This window comes from Pipistrellus hanaki (genome assembly GCF_964339955.1).
Source record: "Pipistrellus hanaki genome assembly, chromosome: 8".
Taxonomy (NCBI): domain Eukaryota; kingdom Metazoa; phylum Chordata; class Mammalia; order Chiroptera; family Vespertilionidae; genus Pipistrellus; species Pipistrellus hanaki.
This window is the reverse complement of record NC_140510.1, coordinates 46,212,124-46,238,138: the sequence shown is the minus strand read 5'-3', so window position 1 is coordinate 46,238,138 and position 26,015 is coordinate 46,212,124. Positions and strand designations below refer to the sequence as shown.

The 26,015-nt window shown below is 39.8% G+C and overlaps 1 protein-coding gene across 4 annotated transcripts in view; it reads right to left on the bottom strand.

Annotated features, from left to right (window-relative positions):
- RAPGEF4 (Rap guanine nucleotide exchange factor 4) overlaps positions 1 to 26,015 on the bottom strand; it is a 244,770-nt gene that overhangs the window by 157,565 nt on the left and 61,190 nt on the right. The window lies entirely within an intron of this gene.

Sequence of the window (26,015 nt, the reverse complement as noted above, 5' to 3'; positions counted from 1 at the left end):
GTAAATAAAATAAAAACACAACATATCAAAATGTATATGATACAGTTAAAACAGTTCTTAGAGGGAAATTTATAACTTTCAATGCTTATAGTAGAAATGAATAAAGGTATAAAGGTAATAATCAAATTTTCCACCTAAGAAGTTATGAAAAAAGAGCAATTAAATATAAAATGGGTGGAAAAAAGGAAATATTAATTTTTTAAAAGAGCAGAGATTGATGAAATAGAAAACAGGAAAACAATAGCAAAAAAAAATTAAGAAAACCGCCAAAACCGGTTTGGCTCAGTGGATAGAGCATCAGAATTTGGATTGAAAGGTCCCAGGTTCGATTCTGGTCAAGGGCATGTACCTTGGTTGCGGGCACATCCCCAGTGGGGGATGTACAAGAGTCAGCTGATTGATGTTTCTCTCTCATCAATGTTTCTAACTCTCTATTCCTCTCTCTTTCTCTCTGTAAAAAAAATCAATAAAATATATTTTTTTAAAAATTAAGAAAACCAAATTTTGGTTATTTGAACAATCAACAAAATGGATAAATTGCTAGCTAAACTGAAAAGAAAAGAAAAATAAAAAGAGGGAATACAAATTACCAGTATCAGGAATGGGAAATAAGATATCTTTAGAGATCCTAATACACTGAAACAATATCAAGTAACTATAATGGACACATTTCCTCAAAAATAGAATTTATCAAATCTGATAAAAGATGAAATTAAAGATTTTAATAGCTCAACATCTATTAAAGTCATTGGATATATTATCAAAATCCTTCCCATAAAAACAAAAAAACTTTGACGCAAATATCTTTGTGGTGCATTCTATCAAACATTTAAGGAAGAAACAATATCAATCCCCACACAAATATTTTCAGAAACAGGTGGAACACTCTCCAACTCATTTTACGAGGCTGACACAACCCTGATACCAAAATCTGACAAAGATACTATAAGAAAATTATACCTCAATATATATGAATATCAACACAAAAATCCTCAACAAATATTATAAAATAAAATCCAATATATAAAGAGGAGAATCTTCCTTTTAATATCATGACCAAATAAAAGTTATTTCAGGAATATAATGCAGTTTTAACACTCAAAATGAATCATTAAAATTTGCTATAGTACCCGAATAAAAGGAAAACCATGTAGAATTTTAAAACACTCCCAGAAAGCATCCAACAACATTCAACACCAATTCATGATTAAATAAAGCTCTCAGCAAATTAAAATAGGAAATTTAAGCAATCTTCACTATAAAAAATATTTAATAGTCACATATTGAATGCTTTTCCTCTAAAATCCATAACAAGGAAAGCATGTTAACTCTCACTTCTATTCATCCTGTGCTAACAGTTCGAACCAGTACAATAAGGCAGGAAAAATAAATAAAAGGCATAAAGATTAGAAAGAAAGAAGACTCCTATTATTTGCATATCACATTCTTATTCATACAGAAAAAAAAACATAAGAAATCTAAAATGCAATAATAATATTACCTAACTCATACAGTTATTCTAAGGATCAAATGACTTCAAATTTGAAATGTATTTAGAACTCTGATACACAGTAAGCACTATATAAGCACTAAGTAAATTTTTTAAAAAATCTAAATATAAAATCTGCAAAGGTTTTATATTAGTTTATTGAAAATAATATAAATTTATTAGTTAGGATAGCTAATAAAGGCCACCTTTAGGAATAAGATTATATTCATTCTGGGGCCCAAGTTCTGAAAGAATTCAGAAAACTGATAAAAGATGAAATTAAAGTCAAATAGGCAACACTGGGATGCCTAGGAAATGGCCAATTCTCACTGCCATTTCTAAAGCAGAACGACAAAGTGTGTGGATGAAGTGTGTTAATGTGGTGCTGTCTACAGAGTCCCTGCTATATATGATCTAACATGTTTATATAGTTATGCAAACACACCTAGTTGTGGTTTTTAATGAACTCATACCTTGCTATGATCTCATGACAGGCATTTTAAAAAACAAGAACATTGGCATAATTATATTTACAGTATAATATGTAATTTTAGGGCAAAAGGATATGCATTTATGATAATTGCATTGATATGTGCATAGAAAAATGTATGGAAATATACTTAGAAAAATGTTAATAGCAGATAGCCCCAGATAGTGGTAGTGGAAAGAACTTCCCTTTTTTTTCTTAATATATTTTTAATATAGTTTGAAATTTTGATATTTATTAACGTTTTTACATTGCAATTTAAAAATAAAATAAAGAAAAAATCCCTTACTAATGCAAAAGGTGCATCAACATTTGAAAGTCATAATGCTTAGTCTTTTTATAAGTCAAATAAGATGAAATGAATTCTTCCTTTGTGTTCTTTAAATAAAGGTAGAGTTTTATTTTAGACATCAAGAGCATGTTCCAGATGTTTTTTGCCTCTAAGCTCATTCACAGCATCCCTACTTTCCCCTACCCTAAGTGAGGAGGAGAATTAAAAACCCAGGTCAGGACCTGGCTGGTGTGGCTGCATGGTTAAAGCTTTGGCTCATGCACTGAAGGGTCACGGGTTTGATTCCCCATCAAGGGCACATACCTGGGTTGCACATTCCATTCTGGCCTGCCTATCCATCTATCTATCTATCTATCTATCTATCTATCTATCTATCTATCTATAATATCTAACTATCTCCATCTTTATCTCTATCTCCATCTCCATTTATCTCTATCTTTATCTCTATCTTTATCTCTATCTCCCCCTTTCTCCACTCCCTCACCTCCACCCCTTCCACTCTCTCTAAAAATCAATGGAAAAATATTCTTGATTAACTAAAAAACAAAACAAACAAAAACCCAGGTCAGGTCCAGGCTTTCGTCAGGTACCGGCTCATCAGAATCCAGAGCACCGACAAGACAGAGGGCTGGGTGCCCCTGCAAGCTTATCTTTTTCATTCTCATTCCTGCCTTCTGCCTGAAGCTCTACCCCAGATTTCCCTCCTCCTGTCTGCTGAGATCACGGAGATCATGGAGAGGAACCTGGATCAGATCTATCATTACCATCAGAGGCACAGAATGTCAATGAGAATGACCTTAGAAAATGTCTAATTCAGACAACCACTTTCCAGGTAAGGAATTGAAGTCCGGAGAAGTGACGTGTCCAAGGTTACAGGGTTACTAAGTGACACAGCGAGTCTCTGGGGCCTCAGGCTAGCATCCTTTCCATCACAACAAGAGAGAGACTAAAAGTGCATGCCCTATTGATACCGGACCAGGAATGTGCCCTCATGAACAAAGAGAGTACATTAGGATGCAGGCTCGACCAGGCAGGGAAGGCAGCAATCTGCCTTTACCTTAAAGTTCCAAATTGAAGTGCAAACATGAAAAACTGACTGCTACTCATTTACTTTCATTACTAGTGTTCCATAAGACGCATATACACTTCCTCTGCAAATAATCCATTAGTTTAAAACAGAGAATGTTTTCTGTTTGAGATATGCCTTCTGGCTACATCATTCAGAGATGCTTTTAGAATATAACTAGCACTAATGAAGGGCTCTTGGTAAAATGTTTTCCACATTTTGGTTATAGGCAATAGAAAATATTTAAATTAATGTAATGTGTTCTGTTATGTTCCATCATATTTTTATATGGAGGATATAAATCAGATTAAAAAGTTTAGGAAGTAAAGCAATGATTAAGCCCTGCAATTACTTAAAATCAACAAATCAGAGATGGATTTAATCAAGTTGTCCCTGCAATTTGTCCAGAACCATAAGGAAATCCCTCATTCCTCTGATAAAACAGAGAAGTTCTCAAAGAAGAGTCCATGCAGCACTCCCAGGTTCTGAGCTAAACCCCATATGCAAAACCTATAATAACTGATATGCAAAGAAGAAATCATTCTTACCTATTTATCAACATAAGTTCTCTAAAATCCTCTCCTCTAGATGGTTACTTACTAGCTCTGATTAATGACAATAATACACTCAAAATAACAAAATCATTGCCTTTATTCAACACCACATTTTCCCACTAAAAACAGACAAGCCTCCCAACAAATTATTGTAAGATCCTCAATTGTATTACAAATCTGATCCCATAACATGTGCCTTCACATCTGCAGGAGTATATATTGGGGTTAAGGGCAGGTATACCTATATTCACTATAAGAAGCTAAGGCAGGACATGAGGGGCAGCCGTTGGCTGGACATGAATGCTACCCACATTTTTCACATGTCTCCCTCCCAGACACTTCATTACAGATTTGCCAACACTGAAGCTTTTTAAAACTTTGATCATTTGTGAAAACTCAGGATGATGATTAAAATCTCCAGCTGAACAAACAGACTAGGGTGGGGAGAGCGTCTCCTCAGCATTTGCCACAGAAAGTATCAAGTGCCCTCACTCCTCCACCCCAGTGTCTCATTAAAGTGGTGTCGTTCAAAGTATGCAAATGACAGCAATAATTTAAACAAACATAGGAATTGGGTAAGCCTCTATAGACAATTTACTCAAGGTAATTAAGAATGCTAACTCAAACAAATTAATATTTTAAATGGCAAGTAAGCCTGAATTAAACTTGACTTCTATACTAAAAATGAAACTAACTCCACAAAAAAGATTCTGTGTGAATTAAAAAAAAAAAAAAAAAAAAAGGCAGTGTGAAGAAGGAGGGGAAAAAGTATACTCTGACTTTTGAGTCACAAGATTAGGACCAGGTATCACTGCATTTTCATTGGATGTTGGCTCAGAGAGAAGAACCTCTGTATGTGCATTGAGAATTGATAGGATGTGTATGGAGTGCCTCAAGCATGAGCATATTTTAAATGGTAAGGATGCTAAGGAAAAATAGAATCAACCAACCCAAACCCAAGGCAATTTCATTCCAACCAGCACCTCACTCCTTCTCAACCATCAGGAAATAAAACCCAGCAGGCTGTCGCCCATCCAGGGATTAAGAATCCTCCTGTTGGGGGATGGGGGTGGGGGGGACATAGGGATCCATAGTAGAACCTCCCCTGTAGCATGATGGCCAATAACCCCTAAAATACATGTGTATGATGGACCAACCCCATAGGTCACAATGAGTAACCATGGGAACAAAGGCACTCAGGGAGGAATAAAAATCTCCAGAGTTGTGATGGACACAATTAAAGCATGGTCCTATTAAAGTAGATCACATGTATGTATTCAGTCCCGCAGAATAACATAATCTTAAAAATAATTACAGTCTAGTTTGAAAAGTTTCAAGTAACCTCTAAGACTAGACATGTCCATGTCCCTTCCCTTGTTAATGTTTTGTCCAAGTCCTTTTCATGGGACTCTGCGTAGACCCCAGCCACCAGCACAGGCAAGCAGTAAAGCCCTCACAGAACCACCTGTTTTCTTCTCCACATGAAGCACCTCGCCTGGTTTGGCCTCCTGGGTCTTCTTCCCTCTTCTGTCTTCGGCCCAGAGTCACACAGGAGGCGCCCTGTCCCCTGCGCTCTTGGCTCTCTGGTCAGGCAGGACGGCCCGGAGCAGGAGTCAAGAAGGAAGCTAAGAGCAGAGCCGGGTGGTGGCAGGATGGGGCAGGGAGGGGCCTGCAAATGGGCCGGGGAAGCCATTCTAAGTCACTACCTCTGGCATCTGGGCCGGCCACCCTGCCACGTAAGACCATTTTACATTGTTTCCCTAAATAGTCTGCCCTCGGAGTGACCTTAGGGATATTATTGAAATGCGAATGACAGTGGTAAGAAGTTTGTATCGGGCCATATTCCAAGAGCAGAGAGAACTTCAGAGGACTGTATTTTCTCATCTGTTCTTGTGCCTCCCTTCACTGTGGAGAGACAACCATGCCACTGCTGACTGTGAAACTACAGAGGGAAGAACAACTGTGTCTAGAACTCAAGAGGCCTGAAGCCAGGGTGGCCCTCATTCCTCCATTTGCTCCAGACACTTGCCAGAATTTATTCATTCGTTCGTTCATTCACTCATTCATCAGAAAACCTCTGGGCACTTTCAAGATGCCTCACCCTGTACTAGGTTCAGGGCCTATAAGCAGACACCATTTCTGTCCTTAAGTTGTTCACATTCCAGAGATAGGAGAGTCATGCAAACAAGCAATTACCGAAAAAAAAAAAAAAATGTGTGGGAAACTCAGACTGGAATGGGAGCACCTGAGAGGAGCACAGAGCATGTGAGCAGCGAGAAGGTCAGGGGAGGAGAAAGCTGTATGCGGTTGAACATGGGTCCCACCAGAATGTCTACTTCCCTGACCCACCTGAAGGGGAGCTGTGCACCGTGTGAAAAGAGCTTCATCTCTGAAATCCCGAGTGCTGGCCCTCTCCCACAGAGCTTGGTGCACCGTGAGGGCTCAGCAAATACTGTTGGATGAATGCACGACCTAAGAACTCATTTCTGCCCCTGAGACTTTTTTCAGAAAGAATCTTAGAGGCCATCTGACAATCCAATCCTCTAGAATTTAAAGACAAGAAACTTCTAAAATGGGGGCATAGAATAGGTAGTAGAATTGTCCAGAGCAATAGTGCTGGACCCATAAAATATTTGCAGGTGAATGGGTAGATAAAATGTGGGATAGCCAGTCAATGGAATACTATTTGGCAGTTATTTAAAAAAAAAGAATGAAAGAAATATTGATTGACATTACTACACTCTGCGTGAATTTCAAAAAAATTATGCTCAGTGAAAGGAGTCAGACACAGAGACCACATATCATATGATTACACCACTAGGAAATGCTCAGAAAAGGCAAATGCATAGAGGCAGGAAGTAGATGAGTGCTGCCTGGGGCAGGGGTGGGATGGGATAGTGTACACAGGCCTGAGGGATGTTTCTGGGAGGCAGAAACTGCTCTCAGGCTGGACTATGGTAACAGTTGCACCACCTTGCAACTACTCACTGAATTATACACTTGAAATGGGTAAATTTTATAATACATAAAATAGATCTCAGTAAAGATGTTTTAAAAGTTTTGCGAAGGGAGTCAAAAGTTACAGTTCTACTTTCATGCTGCTATAAGGAGGCTGCTATATTGTTAAAAGAAAAAAAAAATAAAAAAGACAGGAACCCAAATTTAAAAAGACGCTACCCTCTTCCCACCATCTCCTAGTTCCCCAACCACAGGGCTTTCCATTCTTCTTCCTGAAAGTCTGCTTATAGATGGAAAGCAGATCAGTGGTCACCAGGGCTGGATGAGAGGAGCGGGGGAGCGGGGGAGCGACTGCTTACTAGATAGTGGTGATGGTTGCAGACAGTATGAATGAGCTCAATGCCACTGAATTACTTACTTAACATGATTAAATGGTAAATTTCACAGTGTGTATATATATATATATATATATATATATATTTACCATAACTTTTAAGTCTGCTTTAAAAATAATAATAAAATAAAAAAGGCCATGTTTGAGGAATATTTTCATATTTCCCTTTCATCTGCCAAATCCATTCCATGGTAGCTGCCGAGAGACTGGCTGCTGTCCCCAGCCAACTCGTGTCAGGATGTCTCAGTCCAGGTGACAACACAGCTCTAGGCGATTTGTTTGCTGCACTCTGTCACCACCTCCCTGGTTGGCAAACCATCAGACATTCATTTTAAAAAACTGGGGCTTGGCTTGCATTTTAATCCTGCCCACTTGAAACCGACTGGCATCATCCAAACAACACACGCAGGGATTTCCCTGAGCTATCAGGCCATCTCACTCAGTGCTGCTATGTGGCTTCCCAGCTCCCTGATGGTGTAGGAGGTGGTAACTTCTCCTGCGCTGTGTTTAGCCAGGGCATATTATGAAACACTTGCTGCTCAATCATAAATAATACAGGTTGATAAAGCTCAGGGACTCCCTGTTTCCACAGAATCCAATGTAGCTCCAGCCTGGCCTGGAATCACTCCCACGTGATCCCTACTGCAAACGCCCTAGGTCGCTACCATCAACGATGACTCCTGGAGGACTTCGTTTTGCCAATGTTATTCACATCTGTATTTTTTTCAATATATTTTCATTGGTTTCAGAGAGGAAAGGAGACGGGGAGAGAGAGATAGAAACATCAATGATGAGAGAGAATCATTGACTGGCTTCCTCCTGCATGCCCCCTACTGGGGATCAAGCCTGCAACCCGGGCACATGCCCTTGACCAGAATCAAACCCAGGACCTTTCAGTCTGCAGGCCGATGCTCTATCCACTGAGTAAAACCAGCTAGGGCTGCATCCGTATTTCTATCAGACTATCTGTAAGATTGCTTATAATAGTCTTTCCTTTTTCCCAATAAGAAGACAAGATGCTAAAGAATGTAGTAAGTTGCCCAAGAACATCAATTCATTTAGGGCTGGAACCAGCATCAGAACATCCTTAGTGTTCATATATCTGATGGATGTTGTACATAGAAAACAAGTATTATCCGCTATAAAATATTTTCTGCCTCAAAGAAGACATTAAACTGGTACTTTCATTTTGAAATTGCTTACAATATGCTTCATATTGAATAGACTAAATAAAAAAGCCTCAGGTTTCCATGTGTGAAATAAAATGTGGAGAGCAAGAACCAAATGCCAAATGTTTAAAAAGAACCCCTCAGAGGAAATTTTTCTTTATTGCCAGCCCAAAATCCCAGGGACACACTGAGGCCGAATTTTTTAATTGTGCTTTTTAGATGCTGGGTAACTTTCTGACCATTAAAGACAATCATAGCCAAGCCTAATAATAAAAGTAATTGAACCTCAAGCTTGGGAGCACACAGCTGATTCACGGGTGTAGGAGGAGAAGGAGGCACATGAGAGGTGAGATGTGCAGAAGTCATCTTCCCTCTACGAAGAGCAGAGCTTGCGCTCAGAGTAGAAGAGCCGGGTTGGAAGTGTGTCCTCATTTCCTGAGTGCCTCCCTCTTCGGGGCCCGTTCTCCCGTGTGGCCCCTGAAACCATCAATGGGCATCAGAGATCTAACCTCGGCCTCTGCCTAAGGCCTCGGAGCCTGGGGCAAGAGATTGAGATGAGGTTTCCGAGAGAGGACAGGGTGAGGCCACAGCCATTCTGCCCTTGGGAAACTGAGCTCACTTCAACTCTCCCAGGTTGTTGGGTGCAGAGCACAGAATTACCCAGTGGGGCATGCGGACCAACCATAAAATACAGCCTGACTTAGGGTGTGTGCAAGAAAGAGCTTTTGCCTTACGTATTACGTATAACGTATATCCATTGCATTCAACCTCAAAGATTAAGCTTCCACATGTAGAGCAAATAACATAAATGCCACACTGACCCTCCCTTAAAAGGATTTATAATTTAGTGGCAAAAATATTAGCACTTGTCAGAGATAAGCTGGCCAACCACCTTTTGTCAAAGCAAGGACTACTTCTGTAAGCGTTTCATGTGTATAGATTTTGAGATTGAGTTGGTGTCACAGAGGAGGCCTTCATAGATTGGCCTTTATTTTTATTTTTTAAATATATTTTATTCATTTTTTACAGAGAGGGAGAGGGATAGAGTTAGAAACAGCTTCCTGCACACCTCCTACTGGGGATGGAACCACAACAAGGTACATGCCCTTGACCGGAATTGAATCTGGGACCTTTCAGTCTGCAGGCCGATGCTCTATCCACTGAGCCAAACTGGTTACGGCCATAGATTGGCCTTTAGAGATAAGAGGTGCTAGTGTAGGAGCCTTGGGTAAACTAATTTTCTGAGCATCAGTGTTCTCATCTTAAAATGGGGATTCTGGTCCACAATCTCATTCAAACATAAAATGCCTGCAATGAATTATATGAATATTCACACTACGTGGGACAAATAGAGACTAAAAGCAGCCTCATGTTCTTAAGAATCGTCATTTGTACTTGGCTCAACAAAGTGACATTATCCCTCTCATTCTTTTTCTTTACTTCTCTTATCTAGTTATTTTCAACATCCTATACTTTCTGGCAATGTCTCTCATACCTGCCACCTTTTTCCAGTCTGTAGTCACCCTTTACAAAGCCTCATCATGACATGTCTAGACTACTGTAATAACTTCCCAGGTAATGTACCACCTCCAACCTCTCCCTCAAACTATCCTTCACTCTACAGCCAGGTCATTCTTGTTAATAATCCACTCCAGAGATCAACCAAAGGACTTGTATGCATGCATATAAGCTTAACCATGGACACAGACACCAGGGGTTGAGGGCATGAGTGGGGGCTGGTTGTAAGGGGTTAATGGGGGGATAAGAACACATATGTAATACCTCAATCAATAAAGAGAGAGAAAAAATAATCTACTCCACCCAAACTTTACGCCCTTTTAATTTTACCACTTCTGCAACCTCTCTCCTATAAATTCCATGCCTGTGTGGCAGGTTGTTTACAAACTGGCCACAATATCTCCCATCCCACATGCTAACTCTACAGCATGACTTAAATGTGTTAGGGATTAGCCAATGTTCCCTCTTCATAGATCTGGGTGCACTGGTGACTGTGACCAAAGTGGCAATGGATGGCTAACGAGGCAGGTCATACAACTGAAGAAGCTTCTGCGTGGTTCTCTTGGGACACTAGCTCTTGTTACCCAGCCTCTCTGCTCAGAGGAAGCCAAGCAGCCACCCAGAAAGGCCACGTGCAGAAGTTCTGGTCACTAGCTCCAGCTAGTCCCAACTGACAGCCACCGGGAACTGCCAGACATGTTCGTAGCGAGTCTTCAGCTGATTCCAGCCCTTCCCTAGTTATTCCCTGGACTGCCCCCCAATGATCACAAGTGGAGCACAGACATGCCATTCTCTCTCCGCAACCCCACACCCTGCCATGCTTTATCCAAATTACAGATTTGTGAGCAAAATGAAAAGTGTTGGCTGCTTAAAGTGACTAATTTTAGGGTAGTTTGTTATGTAGTAATAGATAGAATAGACTAAAATACTTTCCACTTGTTTCAGGTCTTTCTCCAGTCTCACCTGCCTTTAAAAACCCAGCATAGACTTACCTTCCTCATGATGTTAAAACAAAGTGATTTCTGTTTCTCGCTCTTGTTTGAAGCTTGAATAGCTCTCAAGAAAAAAGTAAAAACATGCCTATATCTTTTTGGGAACCCTTTTCACCATCTTACACATAACAGATGGTCTATGTATACTTGCTACTCCACTAATGTTCTAGCCTCCAGAGTAAACTGTACATAATAGGTACTGAATTAATGACATATACTATGATATGTGTATAATATAAAAAAATATATGATAAAAAAGAGGGACAAAAATGATTTTGAATGGAAGTTTAGGTACTTGTAATAAATTTAAATTTTTCAACTCTCCAAACTATCTTTAGATTGAATAAAGTAGCTGCTTTTTTAATTAACAGCTTATGTTCAGCTGTGTGTGTGTGTGTGTGTGTGTGTGTGTGTGTGTGTTTGTTGAACCAACTTATGGATTTAGATGTTGGGAATTGTTCCCTTGTTAATATTTGAAATCTGAATGAGCATTTTGAGAAGTGGCAGTAACCACTTCTGGTCTTATAATTACTCAAGTGTAATTATAATATGGAAGGATTTAGAAATAGGCAGAATGCTTCCTGCCAAATACCATCTCTATCAGGACTTCTTAAAATGGGAATTATGGACCCTACATGGTTGGCATTGTGTGAGCTTCATGCCCCAAATCACATACAAAATTTTGTGTACATGTGCATTTTTCTGAGAGGATTTGTGACTTTTATTTTATTCTCAAAATAGTTTTGGAAACATAGTTGCCTTGTCACATTTGCTTTTAACTCCCAGTCAGAGATTCTGCTGAAGGGGAGCCCAGGGCCAGCAATGAGAAAATATGGAGGCTGATATGGCTCTGCCTCTGTCTTGTATGGTGGCCTTGGGGAGATCCTTGCAAGCTCTCTGGATCTGCTCCTGGACTCTTGACTGTAAAAACAGGGGATGCACTAGTGCTACCAAGACATCTCCAGACCGTTTTCCTGAGAAGGGCCCTGAAGAGGAAGGAGAAAGCTACCTCACTTGGTGTTTTTCCACTGGCCTTTCTTTCCTATAAAAGAACTATAATTTTAATTTTGGTTAAAACCTATATCTAGGTGTTTATAATTGTGTAGATAATAGATATTGAGTGCACACACTTCCCAACAATTCCCAACATCTAAATGCACACACTCAATATCTATTATAGTCACTAATTATGGACTTTCCACTCAGTCCTTTAACACTTGGCCATCCTGAGTAGTCCACCCCAAAACTGCACATATTTTTAGAAGATAAAGGAGACAGTAAAAAATATCAAAAACTGCCCAGCTGGCATGGCTCAGTGGTTGAACATAGACCAATGAACAAGGAGGTCACATTCCCAGCTTGAGGACTCAATCCCAGTGGGAAATGTGCAGGAGGCAGATGATCAATAATTTTCTCTCACCATTGATGTTTCTCTCTCTCTCTCTCTCTCTCTCTCTCTCTCTCTCTCTCTCTCTCTCTCTCTCTCTCTCTCTCTCTCCCTCCCTCCCTCCTTCCCTCTTTCCCTCCCTCCCTTCCTCTCTGAAATCAATAAAAATGTATGTTTTCAAAATTTAAAATACTAAGAGAATGGCACAGAGGCTAAAAGAACAAGTGATTTATCATGAAGTGGGTAGAATAGGGGTTGTACGGGTGAACAAATAGAAATATAGTACTCCACTGATATCCAGACTGATTTGGCTGATCTGTCCTATTAGGTGGCTGTCCACTGCTCCTTCACTGTCCAGAATTGCATGCTCAGTTAAGAGAACAGCTCCCCCATCTAGAGGAAAACTTTCTTTGAAGACACTGAGTAGCTTCACTATGGCTCAGAACCTCTGAGCCAGTTCTCAGCAATAGAGAGTCATAAACAAACAAAAGTGGACACACACAGGTAAGACATAATGAATAATTTGAAACCAAATATAATCTGATCATAATTCTCCTCATGCTCAAAGGTTTCAATGCAGGAAGTAAGGTTTTATGAAAGCTTTGTGTTAGAGAGGAAATGCAAGACAAAGTACTAAAGAGAAAAGATTTTCAGCACTTAAGAGGATGAAAAGCATAATATTGGTCATTTTATCATTCCTTGGTCCAATAATTTCCCCCTTAATATTAGTATTTATTAATATATATGAATATTCAATCTTCCCTATGTATATGACTTACCTCTTGAATTACAAAGTCACCTACTTGGGCCCAAAACCCATACGCTATATTTTTGGATGTCATTTGAATGATGATGTGCCCCAAGTAAGTAGTCAATAAATAGTCTATGAATGAATAAATGGAAGTTTCTCCTTAAAACCTAAGTTGGTGGTAAAACCAATGAGGTAGCTTTATAAGGAAACTGAATAATTTCTTCTAACTCACCATAATTATATCCACAATATCTAAAAGTAAATATCATTTTACTTTCTTTCATTAGAAGTATAAATGGAGAACTTCCACTTGTTGCTGATAGTCTAGGGTGGGGACATGGAGGCTGTTCTCTGTTTGGTAGGTGGAGAACAGGGTTAAGGTTCGGAGACAACCTTATTTATTACCCACCTTTGGAGGTTGTGGCTAAGTTATTGTGTGCTTCTTAAGAAAAAATAAAATGAGTTCACTAAAGAACAACATACAAGAAAATGGGGTTTGTTTTTCTCCAATATTTCTTTCATGCAATTCTTCCTCTTGACCTCCCCCATGACTGTGCCTTCAATGTATTGTATATGTGCTACACTATTCTGGACTTCAGATAAATTTGCACATGTGTGAACAAAATGTATGGAGCAGCAAAAGTGTTAAATTGCACAATATCTTAAAATTGTATTAAAAATGTATATACAAAGTTTCTGGAATCACCTCCACACCAAGAGAGATCTATGTGATAAAGAGAGCTAAACATGCTCAAAAAGGTCTTAAATTTAAGATGTTCACTGTCTACCACACATGAGATATCCTTAAACAAAGTTGTCTCTGGGTTATTTTTTCCTTTTGGTTATAAGTCAAATACCCAAGAGCTGACTCATATAATATTATCTTACTTCATTTTATCTAAGTCAATCACTTTGGAATGAAAACAAATTGCAGTGGAAATAAAAGTGGGAAATGGTAGGTTATCTTTCACCCTGATCTCCCAGGGCATTCAGAGGTTGAATCATTTCATCATCTTGATATGAGGGGCCATTACCATGATCTCCCTATGCAGGGTACTGAGGTTGACATGGGGAAGAAAGACTTTTTAGGAGGATGTTCTTTCATATCATGATTGGTACAGAGAAAAAAATACATCTCACCTCTCAGAAAATTAGAGGAAAAACCCTCCAACAGGCCCTTCTTATAAAAAAAAAAAAAATGATTGTAATAGCATGAGGGGCTAAAATAAGAACAATAGCTTTCTTGTATAAGAGGGTATTCTTTTCTTTTTTTAAAATATATTTTATTGATTTTTTACAGAGAGGAAGAGAGAGGGATAGAGAGTTAGAAACTTTGATGAGAGAGAAACATCGGTCAGCTGCCACCTGCACACCTACTATTGGGTATGTGCCCACAACCAAGGCACGTGCCCTTGACCAGAATCGAACCTGGGACCTTTCAGTCCGCAGGATGACGCTCTATCCACTGAGCCAAACCAGTTTCATCAAGGTATTCTTTTCTTGAGTATCTCTTGATTTCCGCCTCAGGGTGTCATGAGAGGCATGACTAACACAGTAGGCGTTACATGTTTGTTGAATGTAACTCATTACAGGTTCTAATTTTTTCATAAGTGTTGGTGAGAAGGGAGCACTAATCCACGTTTAGGCTATTGTTCTCCAAGTGAATAGTAAAAGTTTTCTCACATACATTCCATTAAAGGAGGTTGAAATTGGGGTTTGTTGTTTTTTGTTGTTTTGTTGTTGTTGTTGTTGTTGTTGTTGCTTTGTCTATTGGTTTGTTTAGTTGATTGGTTGGCTGGTTTATGCTGACAGTGCTTGATACTCGGACAGTTAGAGAGAGAAACAGCATGGTACATATCATGAGGTTTCAAGTCAGGCAAGACTACTTTCAATCCAAACTGCTTCGCTTTACTAGCCATCCACCCATAGGCAAGTTCCTTAATCTCTACAAATCTCAGAGTTTTTACTTAGGATAATAATCCCCACTGGCCAGTGTTGTTAGGAAGATCAAATGAGACAAGGTATATATGGTGCTTACTTAACATAATGACAAGCCTACAGTAAACATTAGGCATACGGCTAATTTTATATTTATTATTATTACCTCACAGAGGTAATGGTTAGGATTAAACAAAGACACATAAGTACTTATCATGGTTCTTGACACATAATGGAGGCTAATGCTCATGTTTGCCTTCCCCAGGGAGGTTTCCCACATGGTGATTTCCCCAGTACATGTTTCTATTTGCCATACACAGGTCTATCTCAAGCATATATTATGAAACTCTCACTCAGAATTAACTCTAAAAATGCTTCCCAGTTGCCAGAAATCACACACACACACACACACACAAAAAAAAAAAAAAATAGAAATAAGCATCTGAACGTTCAGCTTTGCAGTGAGAATGTTGGTAAGCATTACCACTTTAATGTGACAGTGTTACTAGTAGATGTTGAAAGCACTAAGTGACTAGCACCAAAGATGCTGCCATATAGCCATGAGCTATTTCCAGTCCTTCTTGCTTTTCCTGGCTTTACCTGGATGGGATACGTGCAGAATGCAGATTTGTCATCCAAATAATTATGGCCTGACTGATGTCCTGTGTCACATCCTCACGTCTGTTCACATGACTCACTGTTCAGCCGGAAAGCAGGAAGCGCATTTAGGGGAGGAAGTCAAAAGGACGCCACACCTCAGGACAATACCCTTCTTACCCAAGCCATGTTATTATTCTCGTCTACCTAGCAACACCCAAACAGAGCACGTTTAATCACACCATCAGAAAGGAAGATCTGGGCTGAGTTTACACTGTATCTCCCATCGGAGACATCATGGAAAAAAGAGCTAACTGGGTAGTTGACTGAACCTCTCACTTCAGAGTACGGAGACCTAAGCCTTCCTTCAGTTTACTCCGGTGTATCGCTTGGACATGATATTCACTCACATTGAACTAAATGTATGTAGGCAGAAGCGGGTGTACGCACCCATATGTGAGAAGTTTTTGGCACCCAAAGGATACTACTATAAAAAGTCTACTGTTGCCAAGATTGTCTGCTCTTTATCAATTTGCATGTTTTCAAAATAAGCCTGAATCTATGCCAAGATGTGACATCTTTTGTTGCATGTAGAGTATATTTCTATTATAATGGATGGATGAGGAGTTACCTCATCTCTCACTTCTATTCAGAAGCTCTGGAGTGACCAGAAATATCACCCTTATTCAAGACCAGGGAGAGTTTAGCAAAGAGATGCTCAATCTCATTCTCTCCATCCCTGAACCCGCATTTCAATCAGAAAATGAAAACTTTAGAGGAATGAAAAACTGGCCAGCTCTTTAACGACCCCAATCTTCCACTGCCGCTAAGAATCTAAGGTCTGAACTGGCGATGGATAACCAAGAGATTTTATTATATGATTGCATGGTTTTTGTCTTAGAAATTTATAATTGTATATTTATTTATATCTCAATAATGATAAAAGATTAGTTTACCATGATTATTGATAATGCATTCTAATTATTTACATTTATAAAACATGTTTAAGTTAATATCAAGTTAGATATTTAATCTTATTAAATATATATAATTATCATATCTCAGACACTCTACTACCATGCAAGCTATATTTTATCTCATTTTATAGGTGAGATACCCGGGGTATGAACATCTGGCCCAATACTTCACAGCCAGGATGCAGTAAAATCTTATTTAGCCACAAGCATGTCTGACAACCATACACTTTCCACCCTAGAAAATGCCTCCTCTATTTATTAATGAACTTGCAAATTTTGAAATATGCTTGCAGCTTGACAAACAATTTAGAAGTAATGTTTTATAAAGATAAAAATCGCTGCCGCAGCGAACCATTAATCCAGAGGTGTCTTGTGTCAATCTTCTCATCAGTCTGACCATACTTAAGTGCTGCCGATAGGTCATCTAAGCCACCAAATGAACTTGACACAGCACAGCTGGTGGGTGACACAGCTCCCAGTGTGCATGCTCACTCCTAGCACCTTTTACTCTTAGCTAGAAAGCACGGCTACATTTCCCCCAGCCTTTGACAGAGAAGAAGCCCCAGGAGAAGGCAGAAAGGAGGGGTTTGAGGAGAGAAGAGCATTGACTTCAATGAACAGTCAGAGCTGGCATCTGGAGCGAGGGGGAGCAGAGAGCTATAGGCCCTGGAACATATTGGTGCTAGGTATTGCTGCAGCAAAACTGGCACACAACTCAGGAGCCTCTGAGGAAACCAGCCACCTAAGCCCAGAATAAAGTCAGAACCCTGTAGGATGACACAGAGGAAAACAAAAACAATACTTTCCCTAAGGAAAAATGGGATGTCAATTTTAAAATTTCTTCCAAAAGAAATTTCTAGCATTTAAAACAAGAGTATTTCCCTTTATTGAAAGCCAGTCTTTGGAAAACCTTCTCATTTCTCATGGAGGTTAGAGCTGTTTGTCTGGGTTTTTGGTGTGTTTTTGTTTCTGTTTTTTTTTTTTTGTTTGTTTTGTTTTTTTACAAATAAACATCCATTTCCAAGGGGAATGCTGTGCATGTAAAGAAGTTTCCGAACTTTCCTGGAAGAGGATCTTGCCTACTCTGTTTGGCTGCTTACCAGCACCGTTCCCCACCACGTTAGCTTAAGCCCCCAAATTAAGGTTTTGATTCAGAGTAGCTCCCTTCCTCTACTTCCATACCCGCACCCAATCTTAGACACGTCTGTCAGTCTCCTTCCCCGAGGCTCTCTGCACTGTCTCTGCTCTTTCTCACACGTGGTTATATCCTGTTTTTCTAGAACCACTGAAGGGCAATGCTTGGAGCACCTGGGAATGATGAGATCCAGGCACAAACGTAGAATTACTTCATCTCTGCACCCAGGGTTTTTAGCTTCAACCCGCAAGACATCTCACTAAAAGGCTCTGATCCGTAAGGAGCATGAATGGTGGGCCATTGATCTGGCCAAGAAAAACAGCATGAGACATAATTTTAAAATGCAGTCTTCCTTTTAGTTTTTCCCAAATAGATAAGAATGAATTATTGCTGGGAACTGTACTTTGTAGCAAACAGACCCAGAAGCTGACTCATTTGGGACTAGCGTCCTGAAGTAGCATCTCCCCGGAAGCAAAAGGAGTTTCCCGGAGCCACGGTAGACAAGACAACACCTTTTTAAAGGTTTGCTTTAGAGTAATAGGTCCTTAGGGATTTGGGACTGGGGCACAGTTCACGGAAAAGAGATCAGAGGGGAAAGGTTAGTGGATGGAAGTCTTGAGAAAGAAAAAGCATAAGGCAAGTCAGGAAAATGTCTCTCCAGTCCTAAGTGCCTAATCACAAAATATATCTCAAAGATATTTTCATACCTCTGGCAAAATGACATGTGCCTTTAATTTACAAACTGCTCCTGTAACCTTATAAACTGTAGCTACAATTTAATGCACCACTGGACAAAGGATATGAACCAGCCTGAGTCACAGACAAAAACAAATTCAACTGCCCAGAAACAGTTTAAAAGATGCTCAACCTCACTCGCGATTGGAGAAGCAAAAGTAACAATAAGATGTCTCTTCTTCCTGGCAAAATTTGCAAAGTTTGAAATTGTCCACTGTTGAAGACGTGTCAATACAGCTGTATTCATACTGTCGGGGAGTGTACATTGGTGCATACTTTCTGGAGCGTAATTAAAAAATATTCATCAAACTTCAAATTTCAGACAATGTCCATATAATGCCATAGGTAAGAACTTACTCCATAAAAGTGCATTAAGATATGTGTACAAGAATATCCACTGCAGCACTGTTGATAAGAATAAAAATCAACCCTTGTTTGTCAGTCAGGGAATAGATTGAATGAATTATAGCCATCCAGCCAACGGAAAACACTGCTAGATAGTGTGGTTAATCTGAATGGACTGAGAAGGAAGGATCTCTAAGACACACTAAATTGGGGTGGGGAAGACAAGATACAGACAACAAGAATAACATAATTCCATTTGTGAGAGTACATAATATATATGTAGCTATATTGTTATTGCTTATTACAAACTATCCCAAAATGTCATAGCTTAAAACAACAGCTATGTTTTATTTCTCACAGTGAAATTAAACAAGAATAATATGTCAGTTCTGGGTGTCTGTGTTAGTTCTTCTGTTAACACCTGGACTTACTCAGGTAGCTGGGAGGTTGGTTGAGGTGAGATGGAGTCACTTCTCTGGGGATTCAGCTGATGTGGTTACAACAACTGGAATAGACCACATGCATTTCCATCCTCAGGGCTGACTTTATGGGCATGAAACCTGTGCCCTGGGCACTGCGTTTAATGCTCTGCTGTCACTATCTTGAAATTCTTAACAATATTATTTTTGAACTAGTGTTTTTTACATAAAGTCCATATGGACATTGAGGGTGTGTGAGCGGAGGAGAGAGGACAACAGCCACGTTCCCTGGCACCCATTTACACATGGCAGCCACATTGCCACGTGAGGACAGAATCCTGGTGGACTCTGATTATGGGAGTTCAACACGACTCCAAGCAAGTACACCTTCCAGTGAGTTAGTCCAGGTGCTGGCAGCCACAGGGGCCCCGCATTCTGTACTAATCAGAACTGGCTTGGAACATGCAGAGAATGGCATGGTGTTGGCAAAGGAACTCTATCAGAGCCTGTCTTATTAATGTGACTTCCCTGGATTAACCAACCACTTACACCGAACATAATGACATAAAGAACAAAGAAAGCCAGGGCCACCAACGGCCCTTTTCCTTTCAGTCCTTCCTTACTCAACTGGAAGCTGAAGGTAGGAAGTATTCTCTATTTCAACTCATGATTCTTATTTGCTCCTTAAATAAGAAACATGAGTTGAAATAGAGAATGCAGAAAAAAGGGAAAGGCTTTATAGTTCAGTGCTGTTAATAACACTTCTTCTCTCTGGGGGGAACAAGGGACCTTACATTTCTGTTTTCCATCAGGCCCCACAAATTATGGAGTCGGCCTTGTCAGTACGGCTTGAATTTGAATACACATGTGCCACGTTTGTGCATTAGAAAAATGGGTTTCTTTTTTATCACACCCCTTTCATTCTTGTGTTTCAGGAAAGGAAGCTTTATGCTATTTCTTACTTAAATCATCGAAGATCTGTTTTTTTAAAAAAGAGCATAAAAATAATGATAAGATCCAAGGAAATAACAGCTGAAAGAAGACAGATACCCAAATGAAGAAATATGTTTAATAATCAAAGGCAATATCTCTATTATTATTCCAGCTCGTTTTCTTTTGTGGGCAAACGTTCTTCTTGATTTATAGCAGTAGACCACAATGAAATTAAACAAGAATAATATGCCAGATTAAAAACCCCAAACCCAATTTTATGAACTCAGTTCACAACAGCTGCACTGTCAACGTAACTATTTATACTCTCAAGGGCCGTGGATACAAGGTCATCTGCACCACCAGGGATGCTTGCCTCGGTTAGCATACATATAAATCAACCCAGGAGATGTGGAAGGCATCTAGGAGTTATTTACAGGCATAACTTCTTAGAAAATTAATGCCAAAAGAACTACCCATGTTTTATTAACTAGCATGGTATCCACATGACAACCCATAGCTTACAATAACTAAAACATCTCTATTCAAGCTGAAGGCGGTATTGTTTTTATTTTTACCTCTTATATTTTTAATATTACTAATCATGTGAAATTCTTTGAATTTTAAATAGACTTACTAGTTCTTAACTAAAAATTAAAATTAATTATACACTAAAGATATTATATGCTTAGTGAAATTTTTCTATTGTCACATTTTGCAATAGTTTCTCAGATTTAAATGCTAATAGGACGTTCTGATCGACGTTTCTGGATCTGTTCTTGTTCATCAGTCTATGCCATTCATTATATTCCACAAATGAGTGAGATCACATGATGTTTATCTTTCTCTGCCTGGCTTATTGCAGAATGTCAAACCCCAGGGAAGGTGGGGGTCAGTGGGAGTAAGGGGGAGAGATCAACCAAGGGACTTGGGTGCATGCATGTGAGCCTAATCAATGGACACAGACAACAGGGGGGTGGGGCATGAGTGGGGGGTGGGGAGTAATGGGGGAATAAAGACACATATGTAAAAAATAAATAAATAAATTTTAAAAATTAAAAAATTAAATAAATTAAAAATGCTAATTGGAGATTCAAGTTGTTGATATTTAATGCAATATCAAAGCAAAAGGAGAAGGTAAACTAAACCCTAGTACTAGTTGGTCTGCTGGAGCCAATTTGTGTGAAGACTGTGGTTCTTTTAGAATTTTAAAATCTTTTTTTTCTTTCTCAAAGGGTTGTGAAAAAAAGTTAATGTAATCTCCAGAAGTCTTGCCTAATAACCAAGAGGATGCTCCACAGAAGAAGGCAGTAACAGTGAGCTGAGGGGAGCTGATGGTTGGGGGCTGAGGTGGGAGAAAAGTATGCTTTTCATTCCATATACCCAGATGTACTGTCCAACTTTTTTTTAACCAAATGCATAATCTCAATAAATTAAATTTCTTTAAAAATAAAAAATGAAGACAATTCTTGTTCTGCATCATGAGCCATTCAATAACTAATTTTCAAAAATACCATTGTCTAAAGTTGTCCAGTTAGCTTTATGGGGTGATTAAATGTGGACCTTTCGGGGGACATATGGAACTCAGAACACAAAGCCACACTTCCATGAAAACCTGTTATTAAACTTCAATCGTTGTGGAACTGAGTGCAAAATATTAAAATTTTCTCTACTTAGAAGGGCAGTGGATCCATAAATTAGACACACTTATTTTAAAACAGGCTTTGGTAAAATTTTTTCTGCAAAGCATTTCTGTTTTGAATCTAGAACTTAGCATTTTTTTTTTTTTAGTAATTTCTTTATTGCTACAAAAAGATTTTCTGAACACCAATGTCAAAGCCTTAAAGCCACAATGAAAATTATTTTCCCAACTCTATTCTCACCATCAGAAATCTATAAAGATGCATTAAACTGAGAGAAAATGTTCCATATTCCCCAGTATTCTCCAATGTAAAGGGGTTGGTCTGTATTTTTTTTATTATTATTATTCCATAAAAAATGGGCCTCATTCTTTTGGGAGGTAACATACCCCTTTCATATGGGGATGAAAGCCATGGACCCTCTTTCCAGAAAAATGCACAAACATAATAAAAAAATCAGAGGTTTTCGGGTTTCTCAGTAGCTGATCCATGAACTTCCCTAGGCTCATGGGTCTGGATTAGAAGCACCTGTCAAGTCCCATTCCTCTTTTCTGACTCCATACGTAGACCTACCCACCAATGGACTCAACAAGTTATTCTATTATTTCAGGCACATTATCACTCATATCATATTTTTAAAATCGGCCACAAAGAAAAGTAAGATGATATCTTTATAAAACAAACTTAAAATTTTTAAATCACAAAATAGCCATATTTATGGTGAAGTTAATGCATTTAGAATGTATGTACATTAAATATTATAAAAAATACAAAGAGATAGACCAAGATAAAATATTTGCAGAAATTATAACCAAGGGTTACTGTCTGAATAAAGCATTCAAACAGATCAGTTAATAAATGCCAATGTATGGATAGCATGTACTAATAGAGGAAATATAATCAGCAAAGAAATATATAAGAAAATATCAACCACCCAGCAGTAATCAAAGAATCACAATGACAATAATGGTGCTTATTACAATGAAAAAACTATTCAATGATTATGTTGGCTACCACTAGATATAATAGGTATTCTCTGATACTATTTAAGATTTAATAAAAGCTATAGAAGATAAATGTGATCAGATTTATCAAAAGTCATCAAAATTTTAATTCTTTTCAAATTAGTCATTCTTTTTCTGGGAATTTATCCCCAGCAGTGATTCTCAAAGTATAGTTGAGGGGCAGCTGGGGGCTCTCAACCCAGAGGGCCTGAGTTCAGTACTCTTTCGTTATAACACTAAGATATGACTCTCTACATTCCCTCTCATTCTATCACAGGGCAAAGTGGTGTTTTCCAGGAGCTGCATGATGTGTGGCGACACCATTGCTATGACAGGTAAGAGAATGTGGGCTTGTAGGATGGAGAGTTTTGGGGGTGATTTTGTACCTTATTCTCATACTTTCAATAAGCAGACCACATGAGCAACCTCAAATCACAAAGCTACAAATAAACCACATTCACTCCGTCTCTAGAGCACTGATTGCCATTATCACTCATATCTGGCAGAGACCCCAATTCGAAAACAGAATGTCTATATGAGAAAAAGAAAATTATACTAAGAAATGTAATACAACCTAGTAAGGAACATATTGTTCAGCCAAAGAACCTTAACAGAGGTAAAGATGCCAACCAGGTGTATGCAGAAGCAGCAAGTGCAGAGACCCCGAGGATTGCCAAGGCCCACTGCCCCGAGACAAGAGTTCTCAGACCCGGCTGCCCAGTAGGCCCATCTGGGGAGCCTTAAGAAGCTACTAATGAGACATATCCCCCCTCCCCCCCCCCAAAAAAAAAAAAAAAAAAAAAAAAAAAAAAACATTGCTAAGAGCGATGCCAAAGAGTTTACTGCCCTGGTTTTCTTCTAAGCGTTTTATGGTTTCAGTTCTTACATTTAAGTCTTGACTCCATTTTGAGTTTATTCTTGCATAGGGTGTAAGAAAGTGGTCTAGTTTCATTTTTCCTACTTTTCCCAACCATTTATTAAAGAGACTATCATCACACTGAATATTCTTGCCCATTTAAATGTGGGTTTATTTCTGAGCTCTCTATTCTGTTCCATTGATCTACATGTCTGTTTTTATGCCTGTTTCATGCTGCTTTGATTACTATTGCCTTATAATATAGTTTGATATCAGGTAGTGTAATATCTCCAATTTTGTTCTTCTTTCTTGATATTACTTTGGCTACTTGGGGTCGTTGGTAGTTCCATATACATTTAGGGGTGATCATTTCATAAGGCATATAAATGTCTAATCAGTATATCATACACCTAAAACTAATATAACATTGTATATCAACTGTAATGGGGGAAAATTTTTTTAAAGAAACTACTGATGCCCAGGCCCCATTCTGGTTCCATTGGACTAGGGAGGGCCCACAGATGGGAATTTTAAGTAGCTTCCCAGGTCATCCTAATGTGGAGTTCATTTTGAGAACTATAACTATAAATGATGAAAGATACCAAAAAGTTCTTCTTGCCTTGCCTTTCAAATAATATATGTTGATACAATATGACCTGTTGCCCTATACATTTCCTTTCCATTCACATAATTTGTGTCTCTTCCTTCCTGAATTTGCAAACCAAAAACAGGGAGGGGGGAGGCGCTAAACTTTTCAATTCATCAGGCACCTAAGTAATTGATCGATGTTAACGTGGACCGCTGTGGTCAGAAAAGCAGGATTGAAACAACGGTGCCTTTATTTCACAGACAGATGGCCCAGGAAGCTGGAGAACTTTCCAAAGAGTCCTCCAGAAACGCTGGGTTAAACCAAGAATAGATCAGACTTTCAGGCCAGACCACTGACCACATCAATAACCTTTAGAAGGCCTGTCTTGCATTTACTGTTCAGGCTAGACAGCTCAAAACGGAGGGGTCACAGAGATCAATCCAGGAAAGACTGCAGGAATTCCGGAGGGCTGCCTTTGTGACAGGATTTCCTGCTGCTCCTTCCTTGGTGTCAAACGCCCTGCCCCAGTGACTGTGCCCTAACCTCTCCTCCTTGGCAGCCAGAGACCTGGCAGGGAATGGAATTTCGCCTGATGAGAGCAGGAAAGTCCCATGACCACAGAGCTTCCTACACATAAAGAGCTTAACAATATCCCCAGTCCACACCACGAGTTCCTTCTGAAAGTCTCAAGTTCTTAAAAGTTTTCTCAACTAGAACTGCCTTTGCCTGAGGGACCCATTAAATCTGAGAGCGGATTTCTCCAGATGATGACTGAACAACAAACAAATCACAAAGCCAGGCATTTGGAAACACAGCACATGACTCTCTCAGAGGGCAGGGGGATGGACCCCTAGCCAAACCCCCCAGGACATCCAACCCTCCTTTCCCCCACCCCCACAATCCAGGAGGCTAAGGCCAAATGCAGAGAGAAAGCCGAGCCTCTTCTGTGTGGTCAGTCCCTTGGGATGAGGCTGCGCCAGCGCTATAACTTGGTTAACTGACCCCAATCCTCTAGGGAAGCTGAAAAACAGCCTTGTTAGCCACACAAGAACTCAGAACCAGGTCTCCTGAGGTGGCATGCTCTCCCCCGATGGAAATGAATCTCTCCCTGCCCGCCACCACATGTCCGTCAGCACACTGACCTTCCCCACGGTGCTCTCCCGGGCACCTTCGGTCAGGGTGAGGTGCATGGATGCCTGTCTGTCTTCACTAGACTGTGAACCAGACAGACAGACAGGGTGTATCTTGCACCTCCACACGGTGGGAGCCAAGTATGATTGCTGACTATGGCAGAAGCTCCTCAGAGATGACATGGTCAAAGCGGCATCCATTAATTAACATTGAGTGGAGCGGCCCTTTAGCAGGCAGAACCCACCCAGAAGGTCAGCTGAGACACCGAGGAGGGCCACTGCCAGGCAGAAGCAGGGGAGAGGGTGGGAGCGAGGCGTCAACAGCGTGCTGGCGCATGCACAGCCACGGACGGGATTTCAGACCCTCTGTGAACAGAACCTCCTAGAAGGCCAGGGTATCCACCACATGTTCTTGGAACAAACACCCAAATGAGCATCAGCTGAGGAGTGAGCGCTGCTCACAGCACCCCACCAGCAGGCCTCCCGGCAGCATCTGGGCATCGCTGGCACCTGCCAGCCTGGCCTTGATCTGCTCAGACCCCCTGGTCGTCTTCTGAGGAACAGTGAGGTCATAGCTGCGGAGCCGGAGGGACGGCAAGACATCAATAATGTAGCAGAATTCCCACACACAGTAAGGACTTCATATGGTCTGAAGGCGGCAGA